The following is a 27,411-nucleotide window of genomic DNA, read 5'->3' on the forward strand; positions in this document are numbered from 1 at the left end:
TTGTGCTATTAAGCACTATTTTTACCTAGACTTTAAAACTGCATATTGTTGGTTCTTCTAATTGGATTTTAGCCATTTTGGTCTCAAATAATTCATCAAAATGTACAAATTTTTCTAAATTGGTGTGGGGAGTTTCTGTGTTGTGTTTTCCCTTTATTACTGTTTGCTTACTTCATAAATACTTTACAAATTGCCTCTAAGTTAGGCTTGACTGTTTTGTGCAAACTACTAGAGGATTAAGAAAAGGTTAATTTAGTCACTTTCATGGTTCACCCTGATGATTGTGGCTGTTGCTTGAGAAGGGCTCACACTTAACTCAAACAATACCCCAATTTCTCAAAGCTATGTTATGTGATCACTTTGAAAAAGACGCAGTCACATTTTAAACCTAGCTTCTTTTTTGTAGGTCGAGCCTACAGCCAGCACACATGCGCTATGAGACTTATTTTAGAGGAGTAGGGAATAGAAGCCCCACCCACTCTCCGCCCATATTTGCCATTGGCTTGTGCCATTGTCTTTCCTAAATGCTGGCTTCTGATTCGTCAATAGGCTTGTTAGTCCCTCCTAGTACCGCCTCCTCTTCATTTATCACCTCCCATGGTGACTGGCCCCTTTACTTTGGTTGTTACATGGTACGTGTTATTTAGACTGTGAGCACTATTTTCTCTAATGCGGTTCTCCTACTGCAGGCACAACATGCTTTGATGCTTTCTTTACTCTCCCCCCTCCCTCCCATTGTCATGCCTTCTCACCCCTGCCCTACCTCCCATTGTCTGTGCCTTCTCCCCCGCCCTCCCGTTGTTCTTTGCCTTCTCTCCCCACCCATCCTCCCGTTGTTCGTGCCTTCTCACTCCCCTGCCCTCCCGTTGTCCATGCCTTTTTCCCCAGCCCGCCCTCTCTCCAGTTTTCCATGATGCCAACCATTTTCGATGCATTAGGTCTTATGGAAATGAGACACCTATTGCATTTCAAATGCTTGTATTGAATTGCTCCCACACCGTTTATTATTTGCTCCCTGGACGGTCTCCTTCCTGTCCCACCGCCCTTGCTGTTTACTGTGAGCCTCCGGTCACCAGGTCAGTGGTGTGAAGTCGTGTGAAGTGAATTGCTCTAGCCATGTTTGTTGCTTGTATTTTCAGTTCTGTGATCTACTGTTTATCTGCTCTGGGAGCAGGAGACATATGTGTTTCTTCTGTATCTCTTCTTGATGGAGGGGGTGCGGCTCAGCCCACCATGTCAGAGGAGGGAACGCAGATTGGAATTGAAGAGGGGACGCTTAGGGTAAAATACGTCGGAGCTAACTAAATCACGGATCTTCAGAGGTTGAATGTTGGTACTAACGCTAAGTGCTGTGAGCTTTTTCTTTACGTGGTAGAGGTAAATAAATTGTGAGTTTCAAAATGTCTCTTAGAGTGCTTTTGGGTGACAGTGCTTCAATGTTTATTAATGGGTGGTGTTGTAGCAGTTTTAAACTGCTTGTACCGTCGCTCTCCTCTGCACTAGTGTTGCTTAGTGCCCCAAATGAAAATATACCTAAACTGATAAGTCACTCTCATGCAGTGTAAAGTGTCCTGGATGTTTACATGTTGGCCGCATGGACTGTTAAATTGAGTGTTGGGGGAAGCACTTGCCTCTCACTTCCCTGTTACTGTTGCTATGACAACAGACCTCCAAAGGCAGCAGTTGACCTGCGACTGAAGTAGATGCAGGGGGTGTGCTGGCATTTATTTATTTGGCGTGGAAGCCACTTTCCAGCTGGTTCTCCTCAGCCCTGGCACCGCTGCCCTTCCTGTCACCAGGCTGTTGCCTTCCCATGCACAACTCATTTGTGTCTGTAATCGGGTCACTTGCCCCAGCAGTTTTCCAACATGGCTCCGTCCCAGAAAAATGAGGGCACATATTAGGTAAAACATTGTTTTTTTATATGGTTAACTCCTGTGCTTTGTACTGTTTGCATCGTAACTGCGAATGAAGCCCAGTCTGCCAATACTGGTTTTTACAAGTTCAGCTAATGAGTAGAGGCACACCAGTTCTGCTGAGAAATATGTCAAAGTCTATGGCAGTGTTTGTCTTTTTTACGAGGGTAACGATATCTGTGTGAAACCTAGATATCTCTTGAAACTACAAAAATTGATATTGATAACTCTCCACAAAGCACTACGAAGTACACATTGACTTCTTTCCAACTTTGCTGATAGTGTAGAGAGCAAACAATTAGAAATAATTGGCTTTGTGGGCATGTTTTGGACCATCTGCGCAGACACACTCATCTACTTTCAGTCAAATGTAGGTGGGCACAGAAGAAAGTCTCTGCTGGCGGCAGTTATGCTGTCAGGCGCAGTGCGTCTTTGCTGCATCTCGGTGTGTGCTTCAGTTCCTTCCTTGGACAGATTTAGACTTGGTCTTTCAATGGCAGGGTCACCATCCACCTCAGTCTGAGGTTCTGCATTCGTTCCCTCCTCACTCTCTGTGTTGGTTTTTTCAAAAGCGATCAATGGTCTAACACACTGGTGGTGACGCGCTGGTTTCCATATCAAGTGCATTGCAGTTATCAGATGCCAATGGGCCAGACTCCTCAGTGGGATAGCCAGCGTTGGAGAGCATTGACAGCACAATGGTAGAGTTTCTTGTTGAAACCGGTGCTGCCAATGCTGTGTTCTGTGTGGTTCCGCACCCTTTGGGTGTTTCTATAACTTCTGTATTTTTACTGCCTCTTTCTTCCTCTAATGCTTTTTTTAGTGTCTTCTTCATTTACGATTTGCATTTATTTTCTCCTGGTGTGCCCCACACGTCGGCTGCTTCTTTTTGTACAGAGAGAAAGTTGTGTTTTTCTGCACTCATTCTGTGGTGGATGGCTGCACCCAATTGTGCCACATTGGGATGATTTTGTAGGTCATGTCCCTTTCTACTTTGTTTGAGGAATTATGTTTTTATATTTGGATCAGCTGGGTGAACTCGGACCTTCCTAAAGTAATGTATATTTATGTTGATTCGTAAAATATCTAGCACCTTTGTGCTGATCTTAAGTTCACTCCTACTTGGTTTTGAAAGCATACCTATCTTGCATATTCCTGCAGTCTGAAACTGCTCAGTTAATCTTCAAATACAATGGGTAATCTGCAAATGTAAAGGATGCTCACAAGTGGCACCTGAAGTAACAATAGATGTTGTAGCCCCTAAAAATAATGTGCTGAATGGCGAAATACTTATAAGGTCCCAAAGGCGAGACCTATTGCCTATGCCAATGCTTGTTATACTACTTGTGCACTTTTCAAGACCACTTTTTATCATGAAGAACAGCAGCCTTCGTCCAATCGTCATGAGCTGAATTTTTAGCGAGCCACAGTCGAATGCTCCTGTATATTTTTTTTACATCTATTAAAATATATTTATAGCCCATGACGATGACGAAAAGGAAATCTTCAAGGGGGTTCTCTTCGTTGACATAGGTGTTTAAGCAGAGGCACAATACAAGGTGTAAATTCATGCAATGCGATACAACTTACAATATGTGAGCATTGGGCAAGACGATGAAGTAATTGCGTGAAGAAATTCAAAGGTAATTTGTCTTAAGACCCCTTAGAATGGAGTCTATTTTTCCATCCTCTTTTTTCCCTACAATAATGGACGCCTAGCGATGTCAAGGATTTAAGAGCTGGTGCCTTTGAAGTGCTTCTTTGATCTTTAAATCAATGTAACAAATTGCACTGAACAGACTTGGAAGCTGTTAGAACGCTTTCAGAAAGCAGCATGTTCATATATATTGATTACGAGGCTATATTCATTTTTGATGAAAATAGTTTTCTAATAACTTTCCCTTGGTAAAGACATTTCTTACACCTCTGAAAGTCAAATGCAGACCCGTTTCATTATCACCCGTACAGAGTGCTGCACATTCTAAATCAGTCACTTTGCACAACTATGCCTACAGGAAAACAGTTGTTACCTTTCCAAAACTCTTTAAAGCCCTTGACAGTTGTTGAAAATCAACTGCAACTCTTTTTGATCCATCCTTCGGTAGACCTTGCATTTAATAATTATTTTCAAAGAAATGACACTGTCTTCATTTCGCTTTTGCAAAATAGATCCACCACCTCTCAGGAACAATTCAGTTACTTTGCTTTTGAAAGTGGCACTTATCTAGGTAAATGTCGGAGTAATTGCGAAGCTTTTGGCTTTCTCGCATTTTCCACACATTTTGCTTTGTTGTTCTTTCCTTGATCGCTTGTTTTTCCTTGCTCTGACTTCTGATTAGTTAGAAGTTTAGCAAACAACATGCTATCTGACACATGGGGCTATATCAAACGCCCGATGTCAGGGAGAGATGCATTTTTTTAATAGAACTATTATTGATATGTACTGCACACTGTCTCTGGAACTCTACATGTTTACTTTGGATTTCCAGAAAACATTTTCAACCCGGATACAGAGCGATGATTGATGTCCACAGAGGTCATTAATTAACTTATTGAGTCCACGAGTTAGTGCATGCGCGGTAGACGGTGATTTTGTAACAAAAAAAAAGAAAAAACAATAGCAAACAATTGCCTGCCAGCCTTTTTTATTTTTTATTTTATATAAATCTTCAGTACAAAAACGTTTTTTAATGGCTGTCCATGCACGCAGGTGGACTTCTTTTAATGTGTTCTTATGAGTTTTACTGAAACATTATAGGATTACTGTTCTTGCTTTTTCCTGCACTGGCAACCATCTTTGAATGGGTTGGAGGACTTTTGAAACCTGGGAAACCAATTGTGAGCATGCAGAAAGACAAAACAACCATCTTTAAATGAGAATAAAACCCATACGAAAAGAGCAGTGTTTGGCGTGCGATGTCATCAGCAGTGCATTGCGGGTGCGTGAGTTATAGTTAGCTGAACTAACTATAACGGGGGAATTTCAATGGTTTTGTATGAGAGAAATGTCCAGCTAACTATAACATGGGTGAAACCTATGTTTTTTTTCAGTGTATTTCTAAGGTTTTATAAATGCTAATTCCTAACTATAACCTGTGTGAAACCTATGTTTTTTTCAGTGAATTTCTAAGGTTTTTTAAATGCTTATTCATAACTATAACGTGACTGAAACCTATGGTTTTTTTCAGTGAATTTCTAAAGTTTTTTAAATGCTAATTCCTGACTATAACGTGCCTGAAACCTATGTTTTTTTCAGTGAATATATATACTGGAAAACTAAACACCCACTTAATTTACAAAGAAATGGAAAGTTTGCATCTCTACAACCTCTCTAATTTTTCAAGTTTTCATCTTCCACTCAATGTACACATCATCCACACATACACACATCTAATTTCTGCATTCCTTAACTGTTATTATCAACTATTCTTCTATTTTATATTCATATTCAAAGTGCAAGCCCTTTATCGAGCCTTTTTGTTGTAACTACTGTTCCAGGAATTCTGCTCATACACAGAACTGTGCATAAAGACTTAGGACCTCAGTGTATTACCAGACTAGCAATCAGTGACTCATTGGTTCTTCGCCTTAGAACAGTGTTTCCCAAACTGTGGTCTGCGGACCCCCATGAGTCCCTCATTCATTCTCAAGGGGTCCGCAGGCAGCAGTTTTAAAAGCACTGAAAAATATCTTGTTTAATTACCAGTTTTCAAAGAACAATAAAAATTTCAAGATAACAACAGTGATTGATTTCCCTGCTGGAGAGACATGATAGTTTTGTCCAGTGACAGCTGTGACTGAACTAATATAACACAGAGGGTTAATATGCCTACTGCAAAGAAGTGTACCATACATTTGAAAAAACAGTATTTGATGCATCGGTCAGTGGGTTACAGCTTTTGTCACACAGATTCTTTTGTTACTCTGCGGTTCATAAGTGACAATGGTAATCTAGGATAGTGACGAAAAAACTGTCATCAAACAACTGCTTGCAAACTTCAGGGTACAAGTTAGTGCTTTTTTTCAGTCTTTCAGTATCCTGATGCTTCTAAAAAGGTTTCTTTGGGTGGAAATACATTTTTATTGTTAAAGTCAATGCTAACCACTGTGTTATGTTCTGAATCCTGAGTTTGTGCTTCTCCAGACCAGCACTCCTTAAGTTTATGCTTCTCCAGACCAGCCTCCTTGGCTTCACAACACACTCTACTACGTCAGAAACGCAAGGCTGCACCATATTTGGAAGAATATGGTGCAGCCCTGCGTTTCCCCTTCACTGCCGCTACATTTAATAGAGGAAGATTGTTTATGTGCAGGAAGGTCCCCCTTCCTGCACATAAACAATATTGAAATGTCATTTTGTCACTTCTATGTGTACTGCTTAATGCATCACACAAGGATTTACACTGCTCTTGTAAATAGGCAGCAGCGTCAAAATCAATGGGTGTCGCAGAGGAAACGTCCACCACAACACGCACTGCCCACCTCTTTCACGCTAAGCATTGTGCCAAAGGGAGTTTTATTTACCAGGGACCATTAAGCCACATTAAGTGGCTTAACGTTGCCTTGTAAATAAGGCAAAGCCCCTATCGCCACAGAATACTCTCAGAAAGTGATGTTTCCATGGTGATAGGGCTTGTAAATATGCCACTAAAATCCTTCGTATTTTGAGTATTTGTTTTGTGTGCACATATGTGTTAATTTATTCCGAATTACGGTTTTAATGTTTGAAATTTAAATCCTACAAATTGCTTTGGGGTCCCCAGCTTCCAGTGGTGACTTTATGGGGGGTCCTCAGGAGTCAAAAGATTGGGAACCACTGCCCTACAACAAAAACACCAACGACTAGTCAACCCAGAACATGCCACTTAGATTACATGAAGTAACGTGGATAACAATAGCACTCTTTCATTATACTCTTACACCAGTCCAATACAAGATGTAAATAAAGAAACGTGCATCTTTGAAATGTTTATTTCTAATGCCAAAATCTCATGCACAGTACCTTAGATAATACAACCAAACATATTACCACAAACAAGGTTGTTAGCATTGTTACTATTCTATAAGATACAAATAGAAAAAGCATCCTATAATACTAAAGGTAAACAAATTTAAAATATACCTACATTTCACCCTCCCTACCTAGCAGATTAGTTTATAACTACAGAAAGTCTCATAGGATTACATGGTCAGACCCATACCCCTGGTACTCAGCAGTAATAGATCACATTCAGTGCTCCACAAACTATCAAGTTATGAATGTTCTCCAACTGTGTGTAACTTTGCCTCCACAATGCATTATGAAAAGCGCAAGTATCAAAGGTGGACACAACTGCATATGTATTTTGGCTCGAACTTCCGAGGATCATTCTGAACAGACACAGTATTCAAGATAACTTTGATGTTCCATGCTCTCACTATACACGCAAAACTAGCAAGGCACTTTACAAATCTAGCATGCCAAATTATTCTCATATAAAACACATTTCCCAAAAAAAGTTATTCACTCTTTGATAGAAAGCAGTAGCTAAAAACTAAAAAATGCGCAGAAAAATCAAAGAGTCTTAATCCAACAGCGTGTAAGCACAGTATGTAGCAACAGCCTGCAACAGGAAGTAATTGTTCTCATTTGAAAACATTTCAGCCATCAATCAATCAAAGCATTTATATCGCGCACTACTCACCCGGAGGGTCTCAAGGCGCTTGGGGAGGGGGGCGGGGGGGGTCCGCTACTGCTCGAACAGCCAGGTCTTGAGCTGCCTCCTGAAGGCGAGGTGGTCTTGGGTCAGGCGGAGGTGGGTCGGGAGGGAGTTCCAAGTCTTGGCGGCCAGGTAGGAGAAGGACCTTCCTCCTGTGGTGGCTCTTCGGATGAGGGGGACGGCGGCGAGGGCGAGGCTGGTCGATCGAAGCTGGCGTGTGGGAGTGTAGAAGTTGAGGCAGCTGTTGAGGTATCTTGGGCCTTGGTTGTGAAGGGCTTTGTGTGCGTGGGTGATGAGACGGAAGGTGATTCTCTTGTTGACCGGGAGCCAGTGCAGGTCTCTCAGGTGTCCGGAGATGTGGCTGTGCCAAGAACTCAAGCGTCGCTGCAAAAACATTCCAAGGCCCCATTATTCCATGTGTCGCTGGTAAGGCCATAATCCCGCCGCCAGAACAGAGCACGTCATAAACCACTAAAGGACTTATCAACTGGTTATAATCCGCGTTGGGAGACACCGTACTTCAGAGACACAAACCCAGGGCCCAGTCGAAATCACAGCTCAGGCAATGGAAGACAGGCTAAACACATGTGAAAAAGGAGAATCTAAACGATAATCCATAAGCTGCACTCAACGTTGCAAGAGGCAGCGCGCCATAGTAACTAAGCATTTGGTTGCGGACCAGCAACAACCGAGAAATATTATCGTCTGCTGCAAGATGTACATCCGTTTTTACGTGAACAAATTAATACAAGCACACTGGCAAGTAATGTGACCATTAAGCACAATTCACCAAAGATGCTGCAAAAAATGCAATGAAAAAACACCGACAAGATACCAAATATACTTTCTACAGAAGTCACAAGACCAATTCTTATAATTTAAAAAAAGTAAGCTAACCCCCTACTCGAGGACGCATTAAAGATAGTCTAAATTAACTCCCTAAAATTCCACGCCACGTTTGTATTTAACAAAGCATACACTTCTGTGCGGGTGTTTGCTACATAAAGGACAAATGTTTCTCTAGTAGATGTAAGAGTGACCTCTTTTTAAGACAATAACGCTCTTATACGACTCATTTGGTTGACTCTGCTTTCAAGGTCGAAATCGACAGCCAGATGGAAACATCCAGCTTCCCATGCAGAGGAGTTAACACAACTTTTTTTTAATCAAACCACACGCTCAGTTACCGTAATCACATAAGCATTGCCTAACATCGCACAATAGGACACAGAGGTGAATCGGATCTCCAATGAGTGACCACTTCTAACTATTCTCATAGCGCGCCCTGTGCTCTGGTTTGACAGTGAGAGAGTGATCGCACCATAGTTTCTACTGCTAATCATTCTCTGCATACGCCACGAATACGATAAAACGTAGATCATTTTAACACCGGTCCTTGATCATATGCCCCGAATTTCGTAACGCGCCCTGCATCGCTAAATGCCATGGAGGGCACGGAACGAAGCGGCATATTATGAACAACATAAGGCGATACATTATCGCCGCTTTATCGACAGAAAACTGCTGATAAAGCGGCAATAATGGGCTTGATAATAAGCCCTTGTAAATTCCCATAGCAGTCCACGTTCTGGTGTTAACCTGGGCTGCTATGGAAATTCACAAGGGCATATTATCAAGACCATTATCGCCGCTTTATCGGCACTTTCCTGCTCATAAAACCGGCGATAATGTATCGCCTTATGTTGTTGATAATGTGGCCCGAAATTCATTTTATTGATTTAATTGTTTACTTACCTACAATCATCCAGATTCCGTTCTTTATCACCCTCCTCCCTGCCCCTCCCCCACTCCGCCTGTCTCACCGCAACTCTCTCCAGGGGCTGCGTCTGCGCTTGATAATACGGCCTTGTTATTTCCCATAGAAGCCCATGTTAACACCAGAAAATAGGCTTCCATGGGAATTAAAAAGGGCGTATTATCAAGCCCACCCTCCCAACATTAATAAAAAACTCCAGACAATGCAGGTACCCAGAGCTGGAAGGTCATTTTACAAATCACTGCCCCAGAAAGGTGGCGTTCCACGCGACGTGTACGGTGAGAGAGGGAGGGAGAGCTCAAAACATATATTTTTTTTAAAAAGACCCGAGGGGTGCCGCTCCCTGAGACTGCGGGGAGTAGGACCATAAAACCCTGCATACTTCAAAATAAAACCAGAGAAGTGCCATTCACCAGAGCTCGGAGCACCTTACAAGCCCCCATTATGCACAAAAATTGCCCTGTAATTTTCCCCCCCGGGACCTAATGAATAAAACAGACTTCTACTTTTCTTTTCACCTTTTCCACCGCGTACAAGTACTGCACGAGTCCCCCGCCTTTTTTTATTTAAAAATAAAAATAAAAATTGAGCCTAATCATCCATGTACCACCCCCTGACCAAGACTATAGGCTCAGAATGTGTCTACCCTGCCCCCTTTCCTTATTTCTCAACTTTGTTTTACTATTGTCTTGTGACTCTGCTCTCCAGACAAACAACATGGCTGCCAACACTTCCTAGTTTGGAGTATTGACAGCCAATCAGCATGCAGCTCCTGCTCATAATTGAAGGTATTTACATGCGCGTACGCCGTGATTTTTCTTTAAAAAAAATAAAATAAAAAATAGAGCCTAAACATCCATGTACGACCCCCTGAGCAAGCCTAGAGGGTCAGAATGTCTCTACCCTAACCCTTCCCTTATTTCTCAACTTTATTTTACTGTTTTCTTGTGACTCGGTTCTAGCGAGGTACAATATGGCCACCAACACTTCCTAGTTTCGAGTGTTGACAGACAGTTCACAACCAATCAGCATGCAGCTCGCGGTCGTAATTGAACATATTTCAGTACGCGTACTGAACTCCGACTCTAGATATCGCTATGATTTTACTTGCAATTTTCTCAGAAATTACTGAACGGATTTACACCATTTAACAAAAAGCACAATATTCGAAAAAAACTCTACCTCTCTGCCCAATTTGGTGTAATTCCGTTCAGCCGTTCGGGCTGTAGCCCTGGCTAAAGGTCCCTATAGAAAATTGCATGGGGAAAACACGTTTTGGGACCCCCTTTTTTCTCAGCCTCCACTTGATGAATCACCCCCAAACTTTCAGGGAAGGAGCGAAACCAAGAAGGCCATTTTCTTGGAGAAATTCACGAAGATTCGTCCACCGGCGCCAAAGTTACTACAAATAGAATGTTGTGGATTTCCTATGGAAACTAGGTCCTAATTATAACTACCTACTGACGACCGCCAGTAGGTAATATATATATATATATATATATATATATATACACACATATATATTTTATACAGTTTCATTCCTAAAGCTCCATTAGAAACGGGTTCAGTAAGGTCTTGTATTGATAAGGATGGGATTAGTAAGTATGTATTTTCGTATTCAGTGAAGCACCAGAACAGCTCATGTATGGCAAAGCTGGTTGATAACTTTGCTGGTTTTCTTCTGACAGATTACTTTCCGTTATCTTTTATACTTGTCAAAACACATGCTTTCCTAATTATCAAATGTCTAAAAACTCAATGATTAGTAGAACAAAGAACACATTACCTGCAGGAATCCAAATATCTTCAAAGCAATTAAACACATCATGAATGAGTAAATGTCAGGTTCTAGCAGGAAACTAGGAACAAATACTTTTCTTGTAAAATATTGATACCATGAAATAAATGTTAAACGAAATTACGTTTAAAAAAAAATATTTAATTGGCTTACTTTTTTTAAACTATGTTCATAGTTGTTTGAAGTTGTGGGTGCCATTCTGACAAGCTCGAAGAATCCCAGTCACAAAGCTGTGGTTGAAAAACCCAGGCAATCAACTCCTGCACGTTTACTCCTATATTTTGACTTTTCAGTTGTATGAAATTTCAAAGAATGTCGTCAAGTCGAGTGCTCTTTTAAACGTACAACTGTCATAGAAATGTGATTTTCAACATGTTTAGTGTTTCTTATCTGGGGAATAAAATGTTGTGTGTGGAAAAACCCCTGTAGCTAAATCCCTATGAAATGTGGAGGTGCTTACGCCCCTTTCTCAATCTGGCACTTACGCTTGCCTTCCAGGGGAGAAAAGCTGAATGCTTTTCTAGAAAATGGGAATTTATAGTCAAATGTTTCAGGATATCTGGAAACCTAAGTTAGAGGGTGTCCACTGCACCAATATGCAAGTGAATTTTACCATTAAAAGTGCCATTTACATCAGCAAGCTTTCACAAATTTTAATTCTATGTATGAAACAGAATATGAATTTACTATTAAAATGGTTTCGTTGTACACTAAAGTTGTACTTAGTTTGACAAAACTATGTGTGAATTCAGTTCTAAGTTACCAAATCTCGAATTTAAAAGGGATTTCTGGTTAAACAGAATTGCAGTATGTTATTAGAGTAGAACAGCGTCAGCATCCACGTCCCCTATCTAAATGACTGTGCTTCACATAACTGCAGTCTCAGTGAGATGTTACACTGGAAACTCACGATAAGGAAATAGAGATTACCGAGTATTCTTAAAACCGACCTGTGCGGGTTACCTGCTGTGGTGGAGTTCCACGCCTCCACGTAGTACCTGAGCACCCTACCTTTGCTCCCCCCCCCACGAGGATGATGGCGGCAGGTAGCTGGCGTTTTAGCTGCTCCTGCATTACATGAGCAACCTGTGCTTCTCGGCTTCTCGCCAAAAGTTTCCTGGCAGTTTTGGTGCGGCGGCTTTTGGTGAGTCCATTCCGGTCTTCTGAGAATAATTGGCGCTTCCCGGGAAAAAGAAGTTTCTCTGCAGTTTCGGACGGCGTTTGGGAGGTCTCGCAGGCATTTTTCAGCGGTGGTAAGCGAGACAGCGAGACGGCGGCAAGAGCTTGCCCTAAGGGATTTTTTGATTTGTGTGCCTGCCCGGAACTCTGCAGACTCAGCAGTAGCGGTAGCGGATTGCTTTCGTGTGCGATGACTTTCAGACAGGCGGATCAGCAGGTCAGCGTTTTCGGTGCTTTGAGACGCCTGCACCTTTTCTAAACCGGGTCTTACCTCTGTGTTGGTGGCGGCAGGTGAGCTCCATTCCTCTTTTGTTTAAAGAAAAAAAAAAAGAAGACGCACTGAGTTAAAACGTGCAGAAAGGGAAGAAACTCTCTCGCTGTACCGCTGCACACTGAGATACACTGCAAACGCAGCTGCAGAAGGGGGAAGAACTCTTTTGTTTGTGCCGCCACACTCTGTAATACACTGCTACACGCTGAGCTGGCTTTTTTGCGGTTTGGACTTCGACATCCAGAATCCTTGGCTCTTCTTTCTGCTTTTTTTTTTTTTTGCTTATTGAACTATAGTAAGCTTTAATATTATTCTGCAGGATATAGGCAAACCTTTGAATACTCGTGCTAAAGCGAAGGCCCGCCGTCAGCAGGCTAAAGAGGCAGCGGAAGCCGCTAAATTAACGGGTAAGGACGGTGGTAAGCTGGAGGGCTCTATACACTCCTCTGAGTGTTCAGACGACTTGGAGGGGTCCCTCACAGAACAACCTGCCCCAACTAGCCCGGATGAGAATCTGGGACCACCGAATATCACGAATCTCGGTCTGGAGGACACTTTGATGGGCAGTTTATTCAAAACGGATTAAAGGAAGTAAAGAGAGTTAACATGCCGGATGTGCCTAAAGCTTCAAAGCAATTTCCTCTGTTTGAGAAGAAGCCAAGTATGATCTCCAATGGCAGCCCAGCCCAACCTGCTGTCCTACCTGTCGTACCTGCTGTTTTTCCAGGGCCAAGTCTGGCGCAAATTCCTTTTGCAGTATTGGCTTCTAAGGCACCTTCGGGGAAGCTAGGCCCCGTGTCAACTGTCTCCACCACTACCTTATTACAAATCAATGAAAGCCCGGCACTGGTAGGCCAAAGGGGCGCCGAATTGGCAGTGTCTCAAGTCGATTTCAGATCTACTGATTTAGTGGTTCCAGTCAGCCCCATTCTTGATATGGACACCGAGACTGTTGGTGAATTACAGATGTCAGTCAAAGACATGCTAAACTTAATTTTGGACGAGGTGAGAGAATTGAAAAGGTTCCAAAAGGCAGAACTTGCTTTAATTCATCAGCGATTGGATAAAATCGAAGATTTAGTTTCCACTTTCCCTGCTCGGCTGCAAGAGTCTGAGGGCAGAATTTCTAAACTGGAAGATCAAATGATAGAGGTCAAGAAAGATGCTGAAATTATTTCAAAGACTACTAGGGCATTGGATATAAAACTGGACGATCTGGAAAATTACAATAGAAGATCGAATCTCCGAATAGTGGGGGTTCCAGAAGGAATAGAGGGGTCCAATATGGTGCACTGGGTTACCTCCTTCCTACAGCAGAAAGTGATCCCAGAATTTAAGGGGGATTTAACAATCACTAGAGCTCATCGGGTTCCGGCCCAGCCGCTCCCCAATACTATTGTTCCCCACACAATTCTGCTGAACTTTTTAGATGTTCGGATAAAGGAAACAATCCTCTCAAAGGCGATTCAACAGAGACAATTCGCAGTCAATGCAACTACCAAATGTCGAATCTTCTCCGATATGTCCGCTGCTGCGGCTCGCAGAAGGAAGGAGTTTGTTAAAATTTTACATTTGTTTAAAGCTAAGGGAGCCCAAGCTATGGTTGCTCAGCAATCTAAATTGAAAGTTTTGGTTAAGGGCAAATTTTATATTTTGTCAGATGTCGATGGAGCGCAGGAACTGCTTAAAGAGATTTATCATGGTTAGAAGGGCATTCATTTTCTTTGTTGTAATGCTTAAGTTGCCCTTTTCTCAAGTTCGTGGGGGTCGAGGGGTGACGGGCTAGGTGTCTAGGGGTGAAGGGGGGTAATAAAACGACACCCCAATGTTAAGGGATAGGGATTAGTGGCTAGCGTGGAGTAAGGGAGTAGGAGTAGGAGAAGGGCGACAACATGTGGGGGGTTTGGATGGCTGGGGGGAGCACGGGTGGGGTGGGGGAAATCGGGGGAAAAAAACTAAAATGAATCCTTTGTGCTACTGTTTCCCACTTTTTAATTTTTTGCTATTTTTTGCTCTTCATAAAAGTCCACATTTGTAAAGCGCACAATCACCCGTAAGGGTCTCTAGGCGCTGGGGGACCGTCGGGAAGATTAAGCGAGCTATTGCCCAGAGTCACATGGTGCTGGGCTGACCTGCCGCCGGAGCCAGGGATCGAACCGTGGTCCTCAGATTCCAGCGTCAGTCGCCCTGGCCGCGGCGCCACACCTCTTCCTTAGTCAGACAGAGAATGTGCAATGTTTTTTGAGATATTTTTTCTTTCAGGTTTTTGATCTTAATACCTTATTAGAATGGGTCTGAAAATTATTTCTTTTAATGTTAATGGCTTAAATAATAAGAAAAATATGTGTGCCATAGAACTGTGGGTGAAGACTGAAAATCCCGGTGTCATTATGTTACAAGAGACTCATATTCCAGCTATAAAAATTGAGGAGTTTTCTATGTTCAAATCATGGTCGTCATATCGAGGCTTCTCCTCGTTCTCTGAGTCTCAGCGGGGGGTTGCGCTCTTTCTAAATAATAATTTACATGCTGAGATTATACAGACAGAACATGGTGGTTCAGGCCGTTGGTGCTGGGCCACATGCAAAATTAACAATAGACACAGGCCCATAACTTTTGTCAGTTTTTATGCCCCAGTCGAGGATAAATCCGAGATTTATGAGGACCTATTTCAATCTTTACTGATGGTGGATATTGTTATTGGAGGCGATTTTAATATCGCGATGAATTTAAAGTTGTATTCAACTACCCACATGAAAAAACAGCTTAAACCCAAATCACTTAGATCCATTTTCAATAATATGACAACATTGGATCTTTGTGACCCTTGGCAATCACAAAATCCTTTAAAAAATGGAATATACCTGTTGGTCCGCAAGATTCAAGTCCTCCTCTCGCATTGATTTTTTTCTTTTTTCACGACAACTTAATTTTTGTTATCAGTAGATTTTGCATAACGGGTACTCCGATCATGCAATGCTACTCATTGAATTGGCATTGGTGGATAATATAAGAGCCCCCAAGCGATGGGTGTTCAATAAAAAGTATTTGCACGATACAGCATGGGTGGCATTACTTAAACTAGAAATTTCTGATTTTATCGCTCGTAACATTGAAACAGCTCCCCTTAATTTTGTTTGGGGTTCCTTAAGGCTTTTGTTCGGGGTATAATTATTGGTAAAGATGCGGCAGAACTGTCTGCTGCCAGGAATATAAAGAATTCACTTCAACAAGAAATACAGGTCTTAACTGAACTTAGGCAACAGAATCCCGCTAGCAGTGTGCAGGAACAACTAAACGAAGCAAAGAGGGAACTTAGCAAAAAAAAATTCACTCAAAGCGAAGAGATTTTTCTTAGGCAACCACAAAAAATCTATGAGGAAAGTAATTTTACCGGTAAATTATTGGCCTGGAAGGCTAAAGAACAAGCTGCAGCAAATCTGATCCATGCCCTAAAATGCCCCGTCACTCATACAGAGACATCTGAGTCGGCTGAGATAGGGAGGATAATGCTTTCCCACTACAATAAGATCTATAGTAGACAACTTAACATAGATCAACAAAAGCTACTTGATTTTTTAGGTAAACACGCATTGCCTACTCTTTCCCCAATAAAAGAAAAAAAAAAAAGAGTATTCTTAAAACCACTCACTTGTCTGTAACAATGCAGGACATTGACAGCTGGGCAGCAGGGTTACCCAGAGTGTCCTACAGGTAATAATACAATGGCCCTTCCTGGTGCGCCCTGTGATCATCAGTTTTTGTTTATGCTTCAAGGCAGAACGGACGCAGATATGGAAGATCACTAGATAACAGCAAAGTGCTGAATGCATAAAATGACAAAATGAAAGCCAGCTCTGGGAGGGTATCAACAAAACTGAAGCATTGTTATTGACTCCCAAAAAGGTATGATTCTTAGCAGATTTCACAGGACAATGAATTACTTATTTAATTGTTCTGCATAGTTTTCAAGTTGGAGATCTCTCCCCATCTCATCTATAGACAAACTGAATCTTTGACATTTGTAAATTTCATGAAACCAAAATTAGATTTTGCTGCTTCATTCCCTCTTGAAGCATGTTTGTTCATTATATAGCATATTTACATCACTGGTCTCTGGGCATATGTTTAATCTCATTAGTACCATCAGGAATGCAGCACTCAACAACAGAGAGCTGACCAGCTAAAGAATGGAAATGATCAGCCACTCCAAGTCACTATGTTTGGCACTTTGGTTAAGTACATTTTGAAGTGTTTACTGCTGCAATCATGTGCTAATGGATTCTTCTAACTGCCAATTCCTCAACGTTTAGAATATACCCTAGCAGTGCTTCCGCATGCTGCTAGGTGGTACGGGCAGAATATACCCTAACAGTGCTTCTGCATGCTGCTAGGTGATATGGGCAGGCGTATTCTTTCCACCCCAAAAGTGAAGGAGCTGAGCCACGTATAAGGGGCACCCTTGTGTGCCGAAATAGATTCCTTTCTTTCCACACCTTCAAACGTGGACATGGAGCTCCGCTACCAAAATCCAGTGTGCAACAGAACGATGTCCCCACCTAAATCCACAGGGTTCAAACCATGCTGTGACGGTCAAAACAGATGTCAGTATTGAGCTGGCACAGGATGTGCCCTTGGTTTTTGGGCTTGGGACATGATTCTAACTGGTGCAATAAGCATGCCCTCGTGCACCTAAACACGATCCTGGACTGTGAAGCTGAGCTGTATGTCACTAAACATCAAAAGAAGTTGTGCAACTCTCGCTCCTACTCTAAGTCAAGTGTGCAGTCCTGCTCTTGAGGTCAATCCACAACAGGTCTTCCTCACGGTCCAAGTCATCCAGTAAGTGGAAGCCCAAATCAAAGAGGAAACATTAGAAAGTGAAAAACGCCTCAATCCCATCCTGTTTTTCTCTATGAAGAAGCTGCGATGTGCATCAAGCTACTACTTTGTCTCATTCCAGGTCCCAGAATGAGTCACTGATTCCAATGTATCCAGAGTTTCTAGGGCCGTTGGAAATGCTTTAGCAGGTCAAGATCTTTAAGTGTGCCATGCTGCATATTTTATGGTACTCTCCTGGGCCCTCCGGGACAATTTCACTTTGGGCCCCAAAGATCTGTAGGGGCTTTCAGTTGAGTTATCACTGCCAGATCTATCCTCTATAGTGCCTAAGACCCTAGAACTCATCTTTGATTCCACACTGAGACTGGCATTATTTTGTTTCAGTTTTGAAAATTTATGCCCATCCTGTTTTTGCTTGTGCCACTCCGAAGTCTGTCCCTGAGCTGAATCTGTTCCATACTGACCGAGTTCCCCCTCTAACTACACCCCATCACACTGAGTCATAAAAAACCTGATAGGGCTTTCCTGAGAGGCTCCATTTGCATTTGGTTCCGATTCTTACCTTAATTTACCACCACTTGAAGATGACAATGGGGATAGTTCACACCCCCATTATGATGATGACACTTTATAAAATAACTTACACATTTCCAGTTGGCTTGATACTTTCCCTGACATGGGGTTGGCTTGCTTGACTTCGGACTGCCAATGGTAGAGATTGTTTCTTTTTCTGTGGAAACTAGACATGCTGTTGAGGCCCTGGACCTTCAACTGCCCTCCTGTGAAGTGAACACAAACATTCTTTTAAAGGTCCTGCAACTTTGGCCTGCTTCCTACTGGGCCTGGCCACTTTATTCATATAAAGGTCAAACAACCATGTCAGTGGAATTCATATTATTTTTCATGCAAGAATAGGTTTATTTACAAAGTTGAATTTTAGTCTGCAATCTGGTGCTTGTGAATACAGCTCTTGAGCAGAAATATATGTGACCTCAGCTATTTCATATGTTAAATATTTCCTTGATGTTACTTCTGCTCGAAAAACTGACCTCCATTCCAAAGACTTGGGGCCAGATGTATGATCATTTTTTGTGGTCGAAAATGGGAAATTAGCCCCTTTGCAGCCACAAAAAAGGGCCCTGGCATGTACAAACACTATTTTGCAAGTTGATGACTCGCAAAATAGCGTTTGTGACTTGCTATTAGGAAGAGACGTCCCTTCCTAATAGTGAGTTACAATGAAATGTACCTGTTTTTTTGCGGCCGTAAAACACTTGCAGTTTACCACTTCTTCAAGTAGGTGGTAAGCCACTAGCAAACGGTAAGGGGTCCCAGGGGTCCCCTTTCCCTTTGTGAATGAATGCGAAAATATTTCTTAATAGCAGGCCTGTCCCTAAAAAATGAAACAGAAACATTTAATTTTTCTTTTTTAAATGCATCCTGCATTCCTGTAAGGAAAACAGGCTGCATTTTTTTTTTAAACTGCTCTATTTAAAAAGCAGTCATATACTTGGTGGTTTGCTGATCCCAGCAGGCTACCATCCCTGAGAGTGCTAGCCATTCCTAATGGGGTCGTAAATTGCACCTACCTCATGAATATTAATGAGGCATGAACATCGTATGAGTAATCACAAACTGTAACTGAGACATTTTTGTAAATTCCAGTTTTTGAGTCACAAGTTGCAAGTTGCAAAACAACGCAATTTCCGATTCTTAAATTGAAAGGGTTGTATATCTGGCCCCAAGAGTTGTTGTTACGATGCTTAGTGTCTACCTCTAACAATGCATTTTTCAGAAACCATTTTACCTGTATATGAGATTGGATCTTCGATTTGTGCATCACATGTGGCTCCAAGATAGTGTGAGGATCTATTCAATGAACTTCTTAGTTTTACCTGACTCCTATAGAATAGAGTTAGGGGTGATGGGGAAGCTGACGAAAAGTGAAAGAATGGAAATGATAGTGACAATAAGTTTGAGAATGAATCACCGGTCCAAATGTGGCTTAAGGTATGATTTGTGCAACGGTCGGTGCTAGCTCTTCTTTGTCTGAGGCTGCCAAGTTACCTTTCCAGTTGCCTTCAGGTAGTCCAGAATATGACTGCCACCCTGATTCTTGGTACCTTCAATTTGTGTATCCTTTCTACTCCTGAAGGTGTTGCATTGCCTCTCAGTGACCACACAAGTAACATTTAAGCTTATGTATGTGTGTAGTATTTCTACAGTGCAAACCTACACAAAAGGCAACAGAGTGCTGTACATGGTCAATGTTCATCATAAAGTCAAACAGTGATAGGAAAGGTAGCTGTTTTGTGGACTGTTAATGAATTGGGATATATAATGCACATATATATTTTCAATACTAGATTATCCTTCCTATTGGAGAAAAAAAACCTCTGAAAGCTCATCATACTTTTCACTTGGCTGACAAAGTCCTTTGAAAATTCCATGCCTCCAGTGACCGTGCCAGTGTGACATACCATATTCTAGAAATGCATGCAAGTTGAAGTGTTTTATAATGATATTACCATAACATTCTAGCTTTTAACTTACCTCAGTTCCTTTGCTCTTGTACAAATTCATAATCAATCTGTAAAACAGTAGATTTGGATTTTTTTCAAGTCAAGTTTTTCTCCATAAACTGATTCCTTCTACGGAGCACAATGAATGTGACCTTAGTGCACCATCACAAACACCCTCTTCCACACCTGCACTGCGCCCAGACACATCGATCAACCTGGTGGTCAGTTCTCACTACAGTAAGTGCCACCAGTCCATCATCACACTCATAATAGCTTGAAATCATTGTTTTTCTAATCCACCATCATCATTTTTATGCAATAAATTAGGTCACTTCATTACCTGCTCCCACAGGGCTGGCGCAAACACTTCCTTTGGACATCACCTTGTCCCTAAACCTGATTGATGAAAAACAAGTGCCACGTATGCTACTTCTTCTTCTGTTAACTCAATGTCATTACCCATACGCCTTCCCAGATGTGCATGTCTTTCATACATCTTTTCTTAGTGAAAGAACGAAGATTTTTTGTAACAATCTGATTAGTGCAAATGACGAATACTTGCATTGCAAACCATGTAACTTTAGTTTCGAAATGGTTATCATTGGCATTATTTTTATCATTGTAACAATGCTGCCTTTCCTAGGTGGCTTTTCTAGATTATTCAACCTTTATGGACTGATTTTGCTGGCGTTAAGGCTGCCTGCACTTCAACACTGCCGTTCAGTGTCAAAGTGTGTCTGTGCCCACTTGATAAAGATAAGATAATATAACAATGGAGTATTTAGATTAACACCGGAGTACGTGCCTAATGTAAACGAGCGAGACATTATAAATATGAAAGAAAATTATGTTGCTTCAGTGAACACCTACCAAATTGTCTTTGTCACTGTATAGGCAAGGTGGCGTTTTCCAACGGAAAGGACTAATTGTGAATAAAAGTATATTTTTACAATTTCTACCAGGGAAATGGTAGACATTTGTTTAAACCATGCTCTTTATTAGGAAATATACATTTGAAAAATCATTCTTTGTTGTGTAGGAAAGACTGATAGTAATTAGGCCAGTTGTTCTAGCATTACCTTCCCTTTAATGGCATTTATTAGTATTCTAATTCGGTGTGTAAAGGTGTGCTGCTAGAAAAGAATGCCAACCTGTAAAGGCAGAAAGACTATTGAGGCGTAATCTAAGAGCACCTTTCTTGGTTGGGCCATTTGGGATTGCAGAGGAGCAGAAGGCATCACACAGGCACAAGGCATAAGAACCCTGCCTTTTGACAGTTAGATATCTTAAGGATGTCCAGGTGGCATATGCCTTTCAACCAGAGAGTCCATCAGACATTTGTCTCTGTACATAACATGACATAAATCTGTTGCCAGATCATGCAGAAGGGGTGGATATTTATTCCCATAGTTCTGAATCGGGGAGGGTACGTTTAGTTGAAGGCGGGCTGTAGTTTACCTTACAGGAGTCATGGCCGGAGATAGATCTGGACCCCAGGGGTCTCCCCTGAGGACATGGGCGTGACCCAGATTGACTCACCAAGCATCAACAATGATTGCTAGTTTTTCACTGTTCTGTACTTCAGAAGACTGATAGAAGGATCCAAAAGCTCACTGAGAAAAAGGCACCCGTGCCATCTTTCTGCCAGAGTTTAAGGGGTGCGGTCGGTCTACCAAAACCATCAAACATTTGACCCCGTTGACTCATCATCAGTTATAGCCTGATGACTTCAACCTCTGGAGAATTCTGAGTGACAGAAAACATATGAGGTTCGAACATAGACTTGGGGCCAAGGAGAGGCAATTCATTCATCCCACTAAAGCAACCTTGGTGGACAAGAAATCCAGCTAGCTTTTTTCCCACTGGGAGTTTTTGATTTAAAAACTGAAGTATTAGATGTGACCTTATAGACCTGGGGCCCTGCTGTGTTTAGGGCACACTTTGCTTGTTTGCGCCCTGGCATGCCTTAAAACCGGTGTGCCTTGTGCAAACAGTGAAAGTTGACCTATTACATAGAATGTGATACACAGAACTTGTGCTGCCTTGTGAGCAGCGCATTCAAGTGAAATACAAAGTGGCATTGAAGTATCCGCTCTGTGTTCCACTGTGCAGGTGGCAACCCACCTGCACTTTCAAAGGGGAGTAGAGATCCCCTTGAAGGTGGGTGCAGTGAGTGACTGCACCCACCCACAAGGGGATGTCTGGAGGGGTTTATAGGACCCCCTTATCCCCCTCCAGATGACTACTATCAGGAGGCACACTGACAGTGCACCACCTTTTTTGCAGATTTATATTGCACGAAGAAATTGGAGCACTTTACATGAGCACCAGTTACGTTACACAAGGACATATTACTTTTGTGGTAGGCAGAGGGAGATTAAGTGATATGCCAAGCATCACAGGATGTTGAGCCGACGTCGAAGCTCAAACCTGGTTCCCAGCTCCAAAGTCAGAAGCTCTGGCCGTAATGCCACATACTCTCCTCACTGTCAGTGCACTTCCTGAGAGCTTATTTGCCTCTGCACCTGTGCCTATAATATGGTGAGGGCGCAGAGGCACAGGGATTCCCTAATGTGCGTGGGATGCAGCCCTATGCAAATGAGGGAATGCCTTCTTGAGAAAGCGCTGGCACTGTATGTGTGCCAGTGCGTTCAGTATTACAGAAGGAGCCGCACAAGCATCTGCTGTCTCTTCTGTAAAACCAAGGTGCCCCAGGGGAACGCAAAGCGGATGCAAATGCCTGTTGAGCCCGCGGGGTACTTTGTATAATACGGACCCAAATATTCGTCATTAAGAGATCCTTGGTGGCTTCACTACTCTGCTTTGTCCAGTTGGAAAAGATTGCAAACCAAGAATTAATCAATCATTTCACATCCACCTCGTCACATTGGACTTGAAATCATGCAACGGTTGTGCTTTACAGTGAACAGTTTTTGTCAATTTACAATTTCATGATGAGTTTTACCCTTAAGGCTTTATAAAATCAATCCTACAATCCCTTTTCTCAATTTGTAAGTGTTTCTGGGTCATTTTATTTATTAAATAATTCTTGGTTCTTCCGAATCGATGTAGGAGTTTGTGTTATTTTCTTAACATAATGTTGTTTGGTACTGTGTGAAAGTCTGCTAAATTTCTCTGGTGAAATGCCTGCTGATTATGCTGTACTTGCCAGCACTTGAGTAGAGTCTCCTAATAAAGTGTGTTATAACACTAAACGTTTCTAATTTATTACGTTTTAATGGTGAACCCCATTTAAAATTCATACCCACTTTCGGATTATTATCATTAATATTATTTGTATTATTTGTAGTAGTAGGAGTAATATTAATAGTAACTCTAGAAATCGCAATTGAAGTACTATTGTGATTGATATTATTAATACTAATTTCAAAAGCAGGACATGAGTAAAGTAGCAAAATTGTCAGGTTAGTTCACGAAGAAGACAATACATTGCATTCAGCGTTTCTATTGATTATTTGTAAAAACTCTCTAGCCACGTTATTCATGATTGAATCGATGTAAACACGACTGCAGAGAATGGTACCTTCATTTCTCCCTTAATGTCCAAGTGAGAAGTCCAAACAGTACCAAACTATAAAAGGCTTCTAGGTATTACTCAAATGGACATTGTTTCTCTCTTCATCACAGGTGGGTGCTCTTTTTCACTGGTCTGCCCACACATCTGAATTTGCAGGCTGGCGTGGCTTCACCTGCTGCCTTTCTTATGACATTTTGTAAAAGAACAAACAGTACTAATTCTACTGCCGCTAAAGAATTTGTTGAATCTGAACTGAGTGAACCTATCTAGAGATGTTTTCAGTATACCTTTGAACAAATGCACTGAGCTATTTCCTCGTTAAGTTCTAATAATTGTTGCCATATCCCGTGGTTTCTCATTTCACACGGTAAGGCTTTGCAAGAATAAAAGGCAAGATGCTTGAGGTGCTAAAATATAAAGTAAACAGGAATGAATGAATGAATGCAATGAAGAGGAAAATGCACAATCCTCTTTGTGTAAAATATTATTGTTAGATTTGGGGGTCTCTAGATGGCAGAGGTAGGTACCTTTGGCCAAATAGGGACCCTTGAGTCTAGTCAGGGTAAGGGGTACACTCCTAAAATAACCCCTGCTCACCCCCTTGGTAGCTTGGCACAAGCAGAGAGGCTTATCTCAGAGGCAGTGTGTAAAGCATTTGTGAACACATACAGTAACCCAGTGACAACACTACAGATGGACAACACACAAGTTGCAGTATAAAAGTAAGTATTTTTATATAGACTTAACACAAGACCACAAATGACAAAAATCCACAATTCTGTACATTACAAATGGTAGAAATATCTTAGTTCTCTTTAGATGTAAAATGCGACACTTTAAGTTCAATGTATCTTTGGATACGTAACTCTATACAATGAAAGTGTTGCAGAGAAGGTGATGCGTCGGTTCCTTACAGGCAAGAACGGTGATGCGTAGGGTCCCTAATGCTGCATAGGGGATGCATTGGTTCTTCTATGTGCGGGAAGGTGATGCATCGGTTTCTTACTGCGCTTCAGTGGCAATGCAACCAGCAGCGCCTTGATGCAATGAAGATCCGGTGCAATAAAACAAAATGGTGTCTTCTTCTTGATGCGACAATGACGCGTGCATGCCCGATGGTCGTGCAGCGACTCAATGATTATTCTGAGCCGCGACAGGCCCTGCGACACACTTCTCTGGTGATGCGATGGCGTCTGCTGCGACGGCGACACTCTTCTCCGGTGATGTGAGGCACTTCAGGTGATGCAATGGAGGTAGCGGCGGAACGCTTCTCTTGTGACGCGATGGCATCTACTGCGAAGGCGACACTCTTTTCCGGTGATACAATAACATTGGCTGTGGCGGCGACATGTTTCTTCGTCTTGAGTCGCGCTTCCAGCTCCCAGCGACATGCAGTCTCCTAGAAGGCCCAGCTCAACAGCACGCACTTCAATTCTCAGCAAGGGAAGGCAGGGGAGCTGATTGGTGTCGTCTGTTGTCCCTGAGGCTTCAGCAGCAGGCAAGCTCTATCTCAAGCCATTGGAGATCTTTTACAAGTTGATTTAAAGTAGCACAAAGTCCTTTCTCCTTTCTTTGGCAGTCAAGCAACCACTGCAGGCCAATCCCCCAAACAGCACTCAGCTTAGGGATAGTGTCCTCCTCAGTTTCTCTGGTTCCTCTCCTCAGCAAAGGTTCTTCTTCTTTCCCAAAAGTGATCTAAAGTTCTTGGGTCTGGGTCCCAATATTTTTACTAGCAAATCCTTTTTTGTCTGAAGGCAGAGGGTACTGTACCCAGTCCAAACCAGTTCTGTGCAGTCCTGCAGCACTTTGTTGACAAGACTCCTTCTTTCATTTGACAGTTTCGTCCAGGAACATCAGACACACCACAGGAGGTGGAGTCAGCATTGTGGAAGGCAGTCCCAGACCTATTCAGGTCCCAGGTGCAACTCTCTCCCACCCATCAACATGCAGATAGCTCTATTCAGACCTATGCTGACTCACCCTGTTTCCTGAAATCCTCCAGCCCTTGTCACTCAAACTCCAGACAAGGAATACACAACCTAGCAGAGGCAAGAAAGTAATTACTTTCTAAAAGTGGTATTTTCAAACACAGAATGTTAAAACCAACTTCACTAAAATACATGTCTGCTGAAGACACGCATTATCCGATATTAATGGAGGATGCAGCTGACACACACACCAGAAGCATGGGGATTATTTTTTCAAGAAAAATGTATTAATTTAGAAATACTGAGCCATTGATTGGCATCAAATATTCACTGTGAGATCTATCCACAAACCTTGGCGAATACGCCTAGGTGGCATCAAACAGACTAGAGCAGTACTTCCTAAACTTTTTAGAAATAGGACTTTTCAAAATGACACACGTACAGAACCCAGCTGTCTTTAATAGACATGAGGTGGACACTTTTTTTAATGTAACTACAACAATATGTGTTAGCGCACTGTAATTAACAAAAGGCATATTTACCATTGTAATGGGCACTACACTAAATTTACACTGACATACAGTTGTATTGTTAAAACTATATTGCAATCAAATGAAAAGTGTCAAAATCGGTTTCAGCAAATATTTGTCATTTGTGCGTCACCACGTAAAGTGTTCGGATAGGTTTTGATACTAGTAAAATCGTTTTTTCCATCACACTTCAGAGTTGCAAAACAAATATGCTTCATTTTTGCATTCCTAACGGCTGTATGTGTACAGTTCGTTTACAGGTATTTATATGTTCCAAAAAATTACATCCTAATGCCTTTCCTTTAACATTTCCTATACCGCAGCAAGATTATCACATAATTCTCTTTACCTTTCTTTCTCTGACTGCATAGTGAGAAGAGTTTGTAAACACCAATCCCCATAGTAAAAAAATAAACAGCAATTTGTAAGAAGACATAGCCTGGCATTTGACCTCTGTCTTTGAAGCACAACAAATGTGACAAGATAAATACAGAATCTAAATGGATCTTTATGTATTGCTTGGACTTTCATGACCTACAAAAAATCGGCTTGTGACCCAACAGTGTGTCACAACTCATATTTTGTGAAACACTGGACTAGAGAAGTGGCATGCAATAAATCAAACTTGGATACCAGTCTGGCTGCATTAAGAAATGTCTGAGACCCCCATTTAATCTCTCATAGAACACACACACACACACACATATATATATGTATATTTATATTCACAGAAAAAACCATAGGTTATAGACCATATATAGTTAGGAATTAGCATTTACAAAACCTTGAAAATTCACTGAAAAAACCATAGGTTATAGACCATATATAGTTAGGAATTAGCATTTAGAAAACCTTATTTTACTCACACAAAACCATTGAAATTCCATATATAGTTAGTTGCACTAACTATATATCGCGCACCCGCAATCCACTGCTGATGATGTCACATATTACATCATTCATGACATGGTCAGTGACATCACTGATGACATCACTGATGACATCTCAAATGACATCACTGATGACATCACTGATGACGTCTCATTTGGCATCATTCTTGTGCTAATACGATAAACCTCTTCAGACTCTAATATAACCTTAGATACACTCAGTGTATACAGACACTCACACACTGCCACTCATCCATGGAGTTACTCACACACCCAGTCAGTCATGCAAAGAAACAATCTCACCTCCATTTCTTCAACTATACAGTTATACACACCTTACTTATTGAAACATATACTAACACATATTTACTCTCTTATACAATCCCTGATACAAGTTCACAATGATCGATACAACCACTCACTCAGTGGCTCTCATGCACAGTTATTTATATATGCCAACTCTCACATGTACTGTGTTTTACATATGTACTTACTATGACATGTAGCATTGAGATATCCAT

Source organism: Lissotriton helveticus, chromosome 2_1 (assembly GCF_964261635.1).
Source record: "Lissotriton helveticus chromosome 2_1, aLisHel1.1, whole genome shotgun sequence".
Lineage (NCBI taxonomy): Eukaryota > Metazoa > Chordata > Amphibia > Caudata > Salamandridae > Lissotriton > Lissotriton helveticus.